Below are 14,363 nucleotides of genomic sequence, written 5' to 3' on the forward strand. Positions count from 1 at the left end.
ATTCTTGGGAAGACTGACAGCCGGGGTCAAGAAACAGCTGTTGAAGTTAATGTCTCTTCCTCCCACTCCGTCTGATGGCTGTGCCCTGCCAAGACAAAGTGAGAGGCGCTGCCTGCCTGGTGGCTTCTTTAAACAGACACGCATTTAGCCACCGGGGGAAAAAAGGAGAAAAGGGGGGGTGTATTTTCCTGCTTAACATACAATCTGATCAGAAATGCAGCAGCATGTGCCTTTCAACTTGCGCTGATTACTTGCTGAAAAGATGCAGCGGGGGCTTTCAGTTTGCAACACTTTGAGCGCCGGAGGGGGACGGGGAGCAGTGAGGTGGACGCTTTTCCCACCTTTCCGGCCCAGGGGCCAGCACTCTGGCCTTTCTCCCTCTGCCCCACCTCTGGCCATCTGAGAAAGGTGGAGTGGCCGAGGAGGGAGGGTGAGGAGTTGCGGTCCTTGGCTAGGTTAAGTTGCATCTCGCATTTGGGGTCCTTGGGCAGGCCCGGGTGGGGGCGCCCTCTATTTTGGGAGGACTCAGCCCAGCGGGGGCGCTGCCAGCTCTCAGTAGCTCTGTGCTGCTGTCCCCTCCCAGCTCCCGCCTCCGACCCAGCGGGCATCGTCCAGGGGCACAGCTCTTTCTTAGATCAAGGCTGGCTAAGCTCCCTCTGCTCCTTGACTTTCGGGGTGTCCTGCGCGTGACACAGGGGTCCCCTGGGCTTGGCCCCGTGCCCGGCCCCGCGTGGGGAAGCTGGGTGGATGGCAGAGCGGGTCTCCGAGTCAGAGCTCCTCACCACTCTCCCTCCGTCCGCCAGTGCTCCTTGGGGACTCGGGTTCATTTGGCCTCTGATAAAATCAGAGACATAAAAGGCCCGGCTCCCACCCTGGGCTCCGTCGTCACCGCATCGCAATGCAGTGCCCTCACTGAGCTCTGTTGCATCAGGCCCGGGATATTTTAGGAAGCTCTCCAGCTGGGTCCGCTGGTCTGAGTGCCCGAATCGGGGGCTGCACAGCCAAGCCCGGGACTGTGAGCTGCTGGACGGCGGGCTCCCCACCCACCCCGCCCACAGGCCACTACCTTTGTTTTGCCTGCCGCCTCTTGGCCAAATGTCCCACCCACCTTCTGAGGGCTTCCCTGTCTTCCTGCCTATCAGGGTCACTTGCTGAGGGCTTTATTAGTCGTCGCTCCTGTTAACTGTGAATCAGCGGAGTGACACCGCGGCTGCTGCACACCCTCCAGCGTGGGCACCTGGCCCTGCAGGTCTCTCCACGGGTCTGGCCTGGGTGAACTTTCCTCCTTCCCTGGGACTCTCTTCTCCCAGCTTGGCTGGCACCACCCGGGGCCATGGCCAAGAGCCGCCACCCTCAGCAAGCGCCCCCTGCACCAGTCCCTCTAATGCTGTCCAGCAGCCAGGTGACTCCAGTTCCCTCCGCTTTGTTGCGCGGGTCCTCCAGAGCCTAGTGTTCAGCATCTCCACGGTCTGGGAGGCAGACCTCTGCCCTCCGGAGTGGAATTCCCTGCTGCTGGCTCCCACCGCCGTTTTCATTAGGCCTCCTTTTCCCCCCAAGATTGACAGACATAAAACTCCAGCGTGGAGGCCTCCAACAGCACCCTTAAAGGCTTCTTTGTGTAGAAATGCAGCCTTGGGGCAGAGTGGCTGGGCTCCAGGCACGGCACTGGAGCCTGCTGCAGGGAAGCACTGGAGGGACAACTTCCGGGATTTCTCCTCAGGGCCGGCAGCCCGGAGCCTCCAGGCAGTGCTTCCTGCCCTTAAGTAGAAGCTCAGCGGGCTAAATTTCATTTTGGAGGGCAGGCAGGGGCAAGAGAAGGGTGCGATGGAGAAGAGGTATGTGCAGGAGTCCTGTGGTAGCTGCCCAGGACACCAGACATGCAGTTGGAAGGAGCAGCTGTCCTCCTTTGGGACTGTTCCTGAGGCCCCTTGCACTGTCCAGGTCCCCGTGTACCCTGGTGGGGCCATCGGCACCATCTGCTTCTCTTGGAGCCCATGCTAGCACCCCATGGCTACCCACAATGCCTTGGGACCAGTGGGCAGATCTGATCAGTCCACGTAGGTGGTGGGTTAGGCAAATTTTTGGGAAAGCAAGGATGAAAAAAATGGTGTCTTAATTCACCATGGAGGACTGCAGTCAGGGAGCATCATTAAGGGATTTAGAGCTGGAGTCTTCTTTTTCAAACAGCAAAGAAACGGAAGAATCCTGTATTCGTTGAAGTATAGTGAGGTCAAACATGTAGCAACTTATGTCTTGGGTTTTATCCCCTTATGCCTTTTCAATGTTCATCAAATAGAACAGTGAAACGATACTGGGTCATCAGATGTGCCTAACCAGGCACTGAGTGTTTCCCACTCACAGGACAGACCGCGAGGTGTGTGCTGGTCACCGTGCAGGCTTCCCGTGGGGCTGAACTGTGCCTAGGTGAAGGCAGGGGAGGGGCAGCCCGTTGGAGAGGGTGGGGTGCGTTTGGAACGAGTGTGGGAGAGGAAGTCACAGGGGCTGTTCCCATGCAGTCTGGTTCAGAGCCGGGTGCTCAGCCCGGGCCCCCGGAGCTGGGTTATCTGGATAGGTAGGTGAGCACAAAGGTTCTCCTCTGGGTTTTGGATAATGTGTTTCTTCTCTCAGAGTGAAGATCTGGAAAGGGAAGGAAGCGGAAATGAGGGCAACTCTTCAGCTGGCATTTGAGGTTGCAGAATTCAGCCAGAAATAAAAATCCACACACTATTATCTGTCCCTCTTCCCTTCTAAATAACTTCTGGTTGAGAAGCCTCTGAACGTCCCCTCTCCAGCTTCTCCTCCAGTCACCCCATCCACGCTCCAGTTCTGGTTTTGGGCAGAGCTACAATTGTCCTTTGTGGAATTGCATGAAATCTTGTGCTGGTTTCCTAATGTGGGAAAATGTCTACTGGGGAGGCTGAGACCACCAAACTAGTTTCATTATGACCCAGAGTGCATTTAAATCCAGCCCTTCGGTGGTGGGCGCCTGGCCCAGCACTCTCTTCCATGGTGCTCATTAAAATGCTATTTACATTTTACTGTATGGTCACAGGCCATGAGCTGGGATTTTATCTTTGCAAACAGAAAAGAATACTTTCGTGACATCAGGGCTGCAAAGTTTAACTTCTACTGTGAACCTGCTGGTGATACGCAAAATCAGATCACAGCATTTGAGAGAGGGAGATCTTCACTCCATTTGGGCTTGGAAAGGTTGCTGGGAAGGGAGACGTAAACGCAAAGCCTGCAATCACAGAGTTAAAGCTAGCCGCTACCTATTATTTTAACTTTTACCTTTCTCTTCCAAGTGGGTTTAATGTTTGACAGAAGTCCAAAATCAGCACACTTTGGTCTGCACTTTGGTCCTGAATCTGCAGTGAAGTTTCCTCCACATCCCCAGAATTACTTCAGATCAGACCCAGGACCATTAATCCCAGTCCCTTTCAGGCCACCTGAGCAGTCTGGATTCTTACCTCAATAAGTCCAATTAAATTACCATTTTAATGATGTGTTTCTGGCATTGTTCATGCTTCATAAAGAATAACCTGCTTTCTTTAACTCAAAGCAACAAACCTAAACAAGTGGTATAACTTTTCTAGGTCTGGAGATCAAGTTGCCTTGAGTTCTTCTGAGGCAGCAAAGACTCTTCAGAGTCTGTAGACCCCATCCGATGCTGCTACCACCTTCCCAAGACAACCAGTAAGAATTACAGCTAGGGCTGGTTAGGAGGCTTATTTTTTGCAATAGCCTCAAGAAAGCCAAATGGAAAGCAGAGGCCTCCTCTCAGTGGCAGTAGGCCAAGCCTCTAAGAACTCTGGAGATGCTTGACATGTCACCGGGTGTCATCACAATCAAATCCTGTGTAGGGTATTCTCGTCCGAGTTTCACTGACTACCAGGAAGAGCATGAGCAGAATAATGAGCAATGTAATTCCTAGGGCTTCACTTGGAACCAAGCATGTCTAGTAATATTCCCAGGAAGGAGATGTGGGACAGACACATCAAGATGGCACCAGCTCCCTGCCCACCACAGCCTGGTGACATCTGCCTATAGGACCAGCACATGTCTGTTTTGTGTGTGATGCTGATATTGGTATTGCTGTAGGGGACTCAGCTGAAAAGAATGAGCCCTTTCCCCACTGCAGAATGGTGACAAGGTCAACTACAGAGGATTTTTTAAAAGAAAAATTTAGGAGAAAGCAGCCACTTTGCTGAACCCAGAGAGCTTTTATTACCAACGAGCAGTTGCAGACCTCCTTACCAGTTACTAGGCACAGTTGGTTTATCAGAGGTCCTTGTTCCCCCTCAAAATCATGGTAATATAATCGTCTTTTCTGTTTCCCTAACACTGTGTGAAACCAGGTGTCTTGCCATCTCTGTTCAAAGAAGACATGTGCCAAGCTACAGAGAATTATCTGTGCACATGAATTCCTAAGTATATCCAGAGGCCATCAACGCCGTGAATCTGATTATAATCTAAATATAAATATAATCATGCAATTATCTAAATATAATCATGCAAATTAATAAATGCCATCACTTTCCAGTGCTAGCAATGGACTTTTTCTTTCCTCTGGGCCATTTTTCACAATGAAGTGAAGTTACTGTTGGTAGGATTTGCTATGATTAGAACTGGGAGATCTTGCATGGATGGGAAGACCAGGTGGCCAGCTGGGCTCTCTCTGATCGAGTGGTTTGTTCTCAGACAATCATGCTTGGGATTCTGATGTTTGTCTCAGCAAATCTGCGCATTATTATTTTTCACAGAGCTTTAGTGTTGCCTATAAATCATTACAGTGTCCAAAGCTAAGATCTCACATTCTCAAAGGTAGAGGGCAAAGAAGGAGAAAAAGAATTTGTAGCTCATTACCCACGAGTTATTTTCCTATAGCTTAGAATGTTGAAAATACTTTTTAAAAACTTGTCAAGGCAGTGACTCCCAGACATTTTCCATAACAGGGGAGCGTTTTGCATTTCTATACTACCCTAAGAGTGGATCTAAGAGACACTCTATTAGGGAAATGATTTTAATTTGTAGTTAATGATGACCACCATTTAAAAAGCGGCTTAAACCGCTTTTTAAAACTAAAGTCAATTCTTCTATGATACTACTTTGTAAACAAATATGAATAAGAAATTTTGTCTGAAGGTCAAATGATCTTTGTCCTTTTGAACTCTGTACACCTTTTTAAAAAAAATTTTGAAGTCTTCTAGGACAGGTCCTGAATCCAAGAGAAATTATAATGGTAGGTATTTCAAAATCTCTAACAATAACTCAGTATACATCAGTGACATATGTAAGGGCAAACAGCATTTTTCCGATGCGTTGTTTCACAGCATACATGAAATACTTTCATCCTACATATTGAATATGCGGTCCAGCTCGTGTCCATAACTGAAGGTTTAACAACAGCAACTTCTAAAAAGTTGCAGATGAATTCCAAACCTCTGATTATTCGCTGGTGGACAGAGACAGGTCTTCTCAGTTCACATGCCACTACTACACCTCGAAGCAATTATTTCCAGGAGTGGAAGAGAGACTAACTCTACAGAAATCTTGGCCATCTCCGATCCAGGAGACTGAAGCGACTTCGTGGATGCGCCATTGGCATTGCCTCTCTCCGAGTGCCGTTCGTGGCTGGCCTGCTCTTTCCTCCTGGTTACACTGCACCTTCGGTAGGCGCGCGGATTAGAGCCATGCGCCGTGTTTCTTCTCGAGCAACATGCGGTCGTCAGCCCTTATTCACGGCGATGTCCATTGGGGTCCCAAGCATGAAGAGCGCGTGCTGTGGCATCAGAGGTCCTGGCCTCAAACCCTAGCTGTGCCCTTAGCAGCACGATCTACTCTGGCGTATGGCCCTGACTCACCATTCCAGGCCATGAGGATCCCCATCCACAGTCCTCCTTAAACTCATAAGACCCGGATGGGCCCTCACTGTGAATCTCCCTTCCCGCAGATAAGGCCTGGCGTTTTTCTCCAGGAGAATCTCTGGGCCCGGACTGTCTCCTTGGGCTGCGCTCACTGCAGTCTGCGTGCTGTTCCTACGAAGTGAGGACTTTCTTCTCTTCTCAACTACAGCGGTGAACTTTTTGAGGAACGGCTATAGAATTCCTGTCAATCCTTGCCCTAAGTGCAACTCGGTACCTTAAAATAACAGATTCCTAGAAAGAGCGACCTGAGGTTTTAAAAGTGAGCCTGAGGGTGTTAGGGCAATGCAGGTGTCAACCGAACAATCTTTACTCCAAAGTGAGTGAATGAAGACTCTAGCAGCAGCCTTTTGGACACTATCTAGTAACAGCCTGTTTCTCTTTCTCTCTTTCTTCTTTTTTGACTTTGGCCCTTTCTCCATTATACTAGTGAAATAGTTTTATTGGCTTTTATCACATTTGAGGATGTAGTAAATGCTCATTTAAAAGTATGGCTGGCAAGCTGGATGTCTGGCTGCCACACTCCTCAGAAGGGACTGCTGAGAGTGTGAGTGTCTACCGGACTGTTTTACTTGTTTTGGTTTTCGGTGCTGTACTAACCTTCGTTATTATTCCACAGAGGCGTGGTTATACTATGCACTTGGAACTTGCGCTTTTTCTTCAAAGCATTGTGAATGTTTTTCCATGTCGACATGCAACTTAGTTCCTTTATGATGCTATAAGGTACAAAAGTTTTTCTGTTACCCAACTATTTATTATCATTATCTGAATCCCAGTAGTTGTGAAGTTGTTTAGGGAAGCAGAAATTGGTCATCACGGAAAATATTCACTAATGAACTGACCACTTACTAAATTAATCCCCATGTAAATACTAGCTTCTATCCCCACTCAGCCAGCCAATTTTGCTGATTGCAGATGTTATAAACATCCCACAATACAATGTAAATACAATACATTTCAGTTGCAATGTAAAATTGCTTATCTTGCAAAAGATGCAGGATTTTATGAGGTCATTGAAAGTGATTTTGGAGAAGTGTACTGTAAGCAAATGAGTGCCTGGCAGTGTTGGGTCAGCTAACAATTAAAGACAGCAAACAACAGGATGATAGCAAGATAAGTTCTTCAAAAGGAGAAGCACTTTAATATCAGAGGATCAAGTCAGAGGCTCTCAGGAAAACTGGCGGAGGGTCTACATCTCCGCTCTGCCCCCCAAATGGCCTGCACCATCCCCTATAAAAGTTAGTGTGAGCCCAAGGTTGTCAACGTTCGCTATCAAATAATTGTGTTAGAGAAATTATTCTCTCCACCAGACCAGTGCTTGACTCATTCTTTGTTTATTCTAGAAATTAGAGGGTTGTTGCAATGAAAGTATATGTTAAATTTATATCTATATCTTCCAAGATAAGCTATGTTGGAAAATAAGTAAGATAACCTTTAGCTATGTTTTTTCAAAACAGACTCAATGGCTCTTTTTACTTTCTCGGTCTTTACTTTGCAATGCTAGGCCTTATTTATTACATTTGCAGCTTTCAGCAGTCATATTATGGCAAACAGCAGCAACAGACCTTCAAATGAGGCCCCTAATAGACTAATCGGATTCTTCCATCTCTTTCCAGGAGGTGTTTGGAAGCAGCACTGACCACTGAAGGCCCCAGGCTGCTTAGACAATTCAGGGGGGCACAAGGCCTTCGGAGAGAAGACAGGCTGGGGTCTTTCTGTGGCACTAACGTGACGCAGAGATGTTTGGGCCTAATGTAAACGGAAAAAAATAAAAAGATGTAACTTCATTAACATCCAAGCTGATAAAGCAAATTATGTCAGTTAGTGTGGGTATATCAGGATTTAATTTTAGCAGTTACCTTCTGATTGAATTTTTCCCCTAATTTTTTGCTACTGCCAGCCATGTCGCAATGTACAATGATGCACAAATATATTTTGGTGCACGTGTACAAGTTTGCAAGAAAAATTTCAAGAACTGAATCTCTGTAGTCTGAAATTACTTATATTACAAACTTGACCAGGCATTAGCAAATGGATGTACTATTTAATACTATCTGTGGAATCCAAGAATGTTCTTCTCCACACCATCTTTTTCAGTGAGAATGTTACCATTGTTTCACTTAGTTACTTTCCTTGCTGCCGAGACAAGCGCAAGTTAAAAGAGAAACAGTTTATTTCAACTCACAGTTTGTGGATGTTTCAGTTCATGGTTGGCTTCAAGGCAGGGTGACCTGGCAGAGGAGAAACAGTCCATGACAGGCAGGCAAAAGGCAGCAAGCAGTACCAGCAAGCTTGCTTTCCCTTCTCTCTTTATATCCCATACAGGATGTATCCATCATCTTACTGTTCTAATTATGAGTTATTCAAGATAGATAACCCATCATGCTAGTGGGAAGAGGAACACTCATTTTATCTCCTTGGTGAGAAAACCCAAAACATAAAGGATACGCATAAAACACTTCGTGCTACCTCTACCTAGAACGAAGCTTCCATTATCCAGACCAAGAACTAAACTAAGCTAATGAATAGACTAATTCACACACTCTTAATCTCAGCATTACACCCTTAATCCACATTCACATACCCTAATCCAACCACTGTTGAAACTTCCCAATCACAAGGGCAGCAGGCTTTGGGGGGACATCTAGATACAAATCATAACATTTTCTAAGCTGAAAGCAAAAATTCTATGGCTATCTACATGGTTGTTTTCATTTTTAATCATAAATTCTTGATCGATATGATAAATTTTGCTCACCTCCTGTTTAAACTTTTTAAACACTGAAAAATCTGCATGTTGGATGTAGGGAGAGATTTGTACTTCCTGGCAAGAGATAGGGACTCAAATTTGAATTCAACATGCATTCTTCTGCTTAAAAACCCTTCTTTAAAAGTTATTGTTGCTTGCAGAAGAAGTGTTTATATTCAGTAGTGGATGAGAAAAAGATAATTTTGCCAGTTCCTGATTTGAGGAGCAAGAGAATCTTTGGGAAGTGATAAGGCCAGTGTGCTCTTGATGTCACCTAAGCCCACACTTTTGCTATCAGGATTGTAGCCATAGGATCCATTCTGATTGGAAAATTATTTTATATATTGAGGAATTGAAAAAGAAAAGAATTCACTAGAATACACAATTTGTCACAATCTGTCAAATGGTACACATCAATAGTGTACATTTTACTATGAGGAAATTTTGCATAAAAAGAAATTCTGTAACTCCCTCAAAAAAATTAAACAGAATTAGCATATGATGTGCTTCAGGGCAATATCTGAAGGTTGTGAAAGGAGATAATTGAGCAGAAATTTGTATACCCACATTCACAGCAGTATTACTCACAGTTGCTGAAAGGCAGAAGAAATCTAAATCTGCTCCAAAAAAAAGTAAAGTTTTGAGGAAAACAAAAGCCAAATATCTAATGGATATATGAATAAATAAGATATGGTACATACACACAATGGACTATTACTCAGTCTTGAAAAAGGAAGAGGATCCTGATAGGGACTGCAATATACATGAACTTTGAAAGCGTAATGATAAGTGAAATAAGCAATTACAAAAGTCAACTATTGTATGACTCTCTTTATATGAAGTACTGAGAATCAGGAAATTCATAGAGACAGAGAATAGAATAGTAGTTGCCAGGGGCTGCAGGCAGTATTTAATTGGTACAGAATTTCATATGGCAAGAATGAAAACGTTCTGGAAATTGATGTGGCGAGAGTCACACAACAATGGAAATGTATGTACCATCATAGAACTCCACACTTAAAAATACTTGCTAGTAAACTTTATGTTATGAATCCAGAACCTCATGCATGCTAGAAAAGTGCTCTACCGCGGAGCTACATCCCAGCCCAATAAGTTTTTAAAAAACAAAAACAAATATTGAACTCTAGTGGTATATATGGTAAACTGATTAGAGGTGAAATGAACTGATATCTACAATTTACTTTGAAATGAATTTAAAAAACAAGGGTGGGAAGGGATGTGGCTCAATGGTAGAGTGCTTGCCTAGCATGTGTGAGGCTCTGGGCTCCATCCCCAGCAAACAGAAGGAAGGGAAGGGGAATAAAAGAAGAGAAGGGAAGGAGGAAGGGAGGTGGGGAGGAGGAAGAAGAATTGATCAATAGAGGAATGAATAGACATGTGATAAAGTAAATATAGCAGGTGTTCACTGTATAATCCAGATAGCCATTCTTTCAACGTTTCCATGGATTTGAAAGTTTTCTTTAAAAAATATTGTGGATGAAATGACCTGGACTGAATAAATTCCTGGCAAGCGAAAGAATTTTCTAAAACAAATTCATATTTTTCTCCTGCTAATTAGAGGAGATCATTTTGCCATGGGCAGACCTTCAAGCAGAATTAAGGAAATAAGACCTTTTGCTTGTTTGTTTTTAATAATTGTCAGACAGGAACATTTACTGGACAAGTATTGCACAGATATTGATTCACAACCGACTGCGTGATATTAAAAGTGAAGTCAGTGTCACCAAAGCTGATAAGTATCTCTCTATATCAAGGAGGAAGAGGTTCAGCCTTTTCCTCCATTTGTAGGTTTTCTGCCTGAGGGAAGGGGACTCAGCTCAGACCTCTCTGTGGAATGGGAAAGGTGATGGAGGTAGAACGGCCATGGCGATGTGGAGCCTCGGAGCATTGTGAGAAGGTCTCCCTGGTAAGTATTAGCTCCCTGCAGAAGTACAGCAGATTATAAATAGCAGCTCTGAAACATTTTAGAGAGCTCCAAATTCCTTTCCTTTGGGTCATTAAACAGTAAACAGAGGAAGCCAGCCTCAGTTTGAGGATATCTCTGCTTCGGACACTGCCAGGCAGCTTTCCTCACTGTAGAAGGTGTGGATCTCCTGTCCCCGCAGGGTCCCTGCTGCATCAGAGTAAACAGCCGCATTTCAGAGGGCAAACTCAGTGCCTAAGGTAAGGTGCAAACCCAGAGGGTGACACCCAACGATCCCAGTGGGGCTTGGGGACCCCTGATCCCCACTGAAGAAACCCAAGACTCTGGCCCACCCACAGCCTGAGACAGCCAGAGAAGTCAGGATTTCTTTTCTTGCTTTTGTTGTATTGTGTTTGTCTTGTGGGTTTTTCTTTTTCAGTTCTCAGTTGACATAAACTAACTGTACTTGGGCCAGGGATTTGGCTCTGTGGCGCGCCTGCCTTGCAAGTGCAAGGTCTTGAGTTCAATCCCTGATACCAAAAAACTTAAATTAAATTAAATTAAAAAATAACTGTACACAGTTGTGGGGTACATTTTGTTATTGTTGTTGTTTGGTTGGCTGGTTTGGGGTTTTTGGGGGGCGGTACCAGGGATCGAATTTGGGTTTTTGGTTTTTAAAGACGGGGTCTCACTATGTAATTCGGGCAGACCTTGAACTTGCAGTGACTTTCCTGCCTCAGCCTTCTGAACACATTGCAGGCTTGCATCACCACAGGCTTTTTGTGGGGTACAATGCGGGGTACATTGTGTTGCTTCTGTTCGTGTATGTGTCATATAGTGATCAAATCAGGGTCATTAGTGTATCCTTTACTTTAAACATTCATTTTTCCTTGAAGAGAATGTTCAAACTCCTTTCCTCTAGCTTTTTGAAACATACAAATTTGTCAGACTTTTTTTAAGTGAAAGGAAATCTATCTGCATTTTTATGTGAAATTTTCCAAATTAAAATTTCAAGTGCTTTTCAAAAGCAATGTATGGGTCACATGGCTTTCTGGGTGTGCTGGGGTCGGCGTCACGATCCCTTGGGCCCTGCAGTGCAGGAACGGGAGGGGACAGCCCCCAGTTGCTCACATCTGGGGAGTCAGACCAGGCATTGCTTCAGCTCTGCCATATTTTATGCTCATTTTCATTGTCCCAGTTTCATGTTGGTAATGTAGAAAAATGAGTTGCTTCAGCCTTTATCATTTTCAATAGAAAAATATTTGATCACTGGATTAATTGCAAAATTCATGCCATAAATGTTTCTTAAAAGTCAGCTCAGGGCTAGGGACACGGCTCCTTGATACTGGGCTGGTCCAGCATGCCCAAGACCCCATGTCCAAACCTCAGCACCAAAACAAGCAAACGAGACAGCTACTTCATATCCTGAAACTTCCCCATCATCCCATTAGGCCCACGGACAAAAATCTAAATTCACCAAGCCCTCAGCGCCTTACGCAGTGGTCCCAAGATCTGTGAGTTTGGAACCAGGAAAATATTTACCAGGGGACGACAGCTGCCGTTCCCGAGCATTTGCTCCCACATTGGCGCCATTGGATGACTTGCCAGACCGGTGAGTTTCAGAGAGGAGCAGTGAGCAGACCCTTTGGTTCTTTACCACCACTGAACTCTCCATTCCCAGGGCTCTGGAGTGAGGCCCTCGGGACCAGCTATCAAAGAGGACCGCAGCCGCAGTGGACATGCACAGCTCCATTCCCAATACTCTTCCTCCAGCCTCAGGCACAATTATACTTTTTAACCTCCTTCACTTTCATGTAGGAAAGATGTCTAATCACCCAAGAGCGGCGTGGCTGGATTCTTTGGGAAAGAAGCAGACAGCTAGGCTGCCCCCCAACTCCTGCCATCCCGATCCTGCTCCCCTTCCTTCCTGCAGGGCTGTGTCGCTGCTGCAACTGGACATGTTTCTTTGACTTTTCTATGCCTCTACCTACCTTTGTGTGTGATCGGAAGTGCAGGGAGTCCCGAGTGCATGGCCACTGGGTGACAGCATGGTGCCCCCTCGCTCCCTGGCCTGTCCCCAGCTCCTGGGGCACGAGGGAGGACCTGGGAGGGGTGAGGACGGCTGGGGCTGCTCCTCTGCCCAGCCCAGGATGCACCCGTGTCAGACGACAGATGTTCGGGTTGGGGATCCGAGCGGCTTACCCAATCTGAGTCTTTCCTGAGGGCCTCTGCTTAGGGCTGGGTGTTCTTATGACACAGCTGCCAGTGCCCCCTTCAGCCGTGTACACCCCGGTGGGGAGGGAGGAACAGCTGCATCTGTTGGATCCTGGTTTTGAAAGTCACAGGCCAACCTTCCTGCTAAATTTCAGCCAACACACAGCTATAACTCTACCTCTCAGGAGGCTGAGGCAGGAGGATTATTGCAAGTTGGAGGCCAGCATGGGCTCCATAGTGAGTTCAAGGTCAGACTAAACTACACGGCAAGACCCTGTCTCAAAAAAAGGGAGTGTAGTTACCACACCCAGCAGCCAGGCTATACCTTCTGCAGAGAGGAACATCAAAGAATTCGTGGGTATATTTTAAAATCACCACAAGGCCCATTTTTGCAGAGGAAGCAAAACAAAGTGTGGCAAGGTATAAGACTAGGTTGTCATAGTCTGAGAAGTGGGGAGTTAAGAAGAGGGGCCGAGGGCCAGGATTTAGCTCAGTGGTGCCGCCTGCCTCACAAGTGCAAGGTCCTGAGTTCAATCCCTGGTACCAAAAAATAAAAATAAATTAAAAAAAAAAAAGAGGGGCAGAGACACTGGGGGTAATGGGGTAGTGAGAGGCAGAACTGTGCAGCTGACAGTTGGACTTCGCATTAACTGAAAAGCATGGCAGCCCGGGCCTACCCAACATGGGTCAGTTCAACCAGCTTTTCTGGGACCGAGCCTTGGCTGCAGTGTGGTTCAGCAGTTTCCTTGCTACCTGAGTAGAGCAGCAGAGCAGAGCGTCTCTAGGCAAGCGACTGAGCTCCAGTCTCCTCTTCTGTAGAAGGGGCTATGACTAGAGGCCCCTCGGAGGGTCGATCCGAGGGTGGCCTGAGCTCTGGCCCCGTGGGAACTGCTCTGGGCACAGTGCTGCCATTGTGACTAGCGGCAGCTTTCAGCGGCTTTCCCAGCACATTTATCGGTCCGTGTCCACAGTGTGCCTCGATTGCCTGCATCGTGGGGAGTTGGTGCAGGCACAGCACACACCTGAATTCCTTTTATGCCCTTCCCCTCCCCTCCCCCGTCTCTCCATCCTGGTTTTCTATCTCCCCATTTCCCACTGTCCATCCTTTCTTGTGCTCTTTAAATTGTTTATCCTTTGGGTCTCTCTCATAAGAGAAGTCATGCAGTACTGAAGCTCGAGCGTCTGATTTATTCCACTCAACCTGATGGTCTCAAGGTAGGTCTGTTATCCAGCAAATGACCCACGTTTATCCTAAAGAGCTAAATACTCCATGGCCTCTTCTTCCTCCCTGTGGATCTCTTGCCATCAGCCAACCTGAGGAGAAGAGTGGCTTCCTGCTCCTGCCCGCCTCCTTTCGCTGGAGCAGAGGGTACCACGGTGGTGCCCAGGCACCCTACTCGTCCCTGCAAACCCCTTCTTCAGCCCGTGTTGGGGTGGTGGGCAGGGAGAGGGAGGAGACCTCCCCTCGCTTCCGGGAGCAGGGTCTGCAGGCCGGCCCTGCAAGGACCTTCCCGATCTCCGTTTCGAGGAGATCTCGTATCCTGTCGGCACG

General features: G+C 46.6%; 2 long non-coding RNA genes across 2 annotated transcripts in view; both read left to right on the top strand.

Moving 5' to 3' along the window:
• The window catches only part of LOC104875301, a 9,821-nt gene extending 2,138 nt beyond the window's left edge, over nucleotides 1–7,683 (top strand). The window contains exons 2-3 of the long non-coding RNA XR_784021.1: nucleotides 6,544–6,647; nucleotides 7,541–7,683. This is a non-coding gene — a long non-coding RNA (uncharacterized LOC104875301). The remainder of the gene's footprint in view (nucleotides 1–6,543; nucleotides 6,648–7,540) is intronic.
• Nucleotides 7,684–10,239: 2,556 nt separating this feature from the next.
• Nucleotides 10,240–12,750, top strand: LOC104875308. Its single transcript, XR_784023.2, has 3 exons — nucleotides 10,240–10,600; nucleotides 10,700–10,857; nucleotides 12,049–12,750. It is a non-coding gene; the product is annotated as an uncharacterized LOC104875308 (long non-coding RNA).
• Nucleotides 12,751–14,363: the final 1,613 nt, after the last annotated feature.

Source organism: Fukomys damarensis, unplaced genomic scaffold (assembly GCF_012274545.1).
Source record: "Fukomys damarensis isolate Sample0158 unplaced genomic scaffold, DMR_v1.0_HiC HiC_scaffold_3, whole genome shotgun sequence".
NCBI lineage: Eukaryota > Metazoa > Chordata > Mammalia > Rodentia > Bathyergidae > Fukomys > Fukomys damarensis.